This window comes from Gopherus flavomarginatus, chromosome 23, assembly GCF_025201925.1.
Source record: "Gopherus flavomarginatus isolate rGopFla2 chromosome 23, rGopFla2.mat.asm, whole genome shotgun sequence".
Lineage (NCBI taxonomy): Eukaryota > Metazoa > Chordata > Testudines > Testudinidae > Gopherus > Gopherus flavomarginatus.
Window position 1 is genome coordinate 7,883,065 of NC_066639.1, and position 1,045 is coordinate 7,884,109.

The window sequence follows — 1,045 nt, forward strand, 5'->3', positions numbered from 1 at the left end:
CAGAAGTCAGATATGCTTAGCTGGTCCCATGGTGTAAGGGCTGGTGTTCAGAACTGTGATTCCTGAAATCGAAGTTCAAACCCTAGTAGAACTTCAGGATCTTTTAATTGCCAGCTAATTATCCTGGGATTTCCAAAACTTCATCTTGCTCTTTCCAATGACATGGTAGCCTGTCTCTTGCCTGCTAGCTGTTGTGACTCGCACAAGAGGGCATGTTTGATCTGGAAGCGAGGCTCTCCCTTACACTCAGTCTGAATAAAGGTCAATGTACCACTGCATGAGATAGGTCAAGTTTATTTTGCTTTGTATAACCGTGTTTTCTCCTGGATCTGATATTTAACTAAAAAAAGAAGAATGTTTCTGGGCACCAGATGGAGGAGCAAGATTGGCCTAGGGCTGCTAAAGAAGCAAGAGTAGCAAATTTTCTGCCCTCTTTTTCTTGACTAGTTTCTCTTCTGCATCAAACTTGGCCCTTTTCCTGTAAACCTGGCTAGCTCAGTTGGTAGAGCATCAGACTTTTAATCTGAGGGTCCAGGGTTCAAGTCCCTGGTCAGCTGAAGAGGGGAGATTTCCCTGTATGGTACTCCTCCAACAACTGAAAAAGGCATCTCTTCAAGGTGTTATTTCACAACAATCTTTTTTCCTCCAGGACTTGGTCTTTTCTAGAAAGGGCCATGTACTGCCTAGGACGGAAGGGGCAACTTCCTCACATGCCCACTGGCCTCTCAGTCTGGATTAAGAAAGGCCTCTAGGAGTGCAGCAAACTGTTACATGCCAACTTGGTGAGCAAATGCAGGGCTGCACCCGCAGGGTCATCCACACCAGAACTCAGCAGAGATCTGGGGGTTCCCTATTGGTCCCATGGTGTAAGAGCAGCCCTCAGGACTTTGAATCCTGCAATCTGAGTTGAATTCTCAGTGGGATCTGAGGACAATTCCTGTGTGACCTAATCCTGCTGGGTCTTCCAAGGCTCTGTCTTGCTCTCTCAAATGATATGAAAGCCTGTCTTTTGCCTGCTAGCTGTTGTGACTTGAGCACAAGAGGG

At 46.5% G+C, this 1,045-nt stretch overlaps 1 non-coding gene across 1 annotated transcript; it reads left to right on the plus strand.

Moving 5' to 3' along the window:
* The first annotated feature begins 484 nt into the window (after window positions 1-484).
* TRNAK-UUU (transfer RNA lysine (anticodon UUU)) lies at window positions 485-557 on the plus strand. Its single transcript has one exon. It is a non-coding gene; the product is annotated as a tRNA-Lys (tRNA).
* The last annotated feature ends 488 nt before the right edge of the window (window positions 558-1,045 follow it).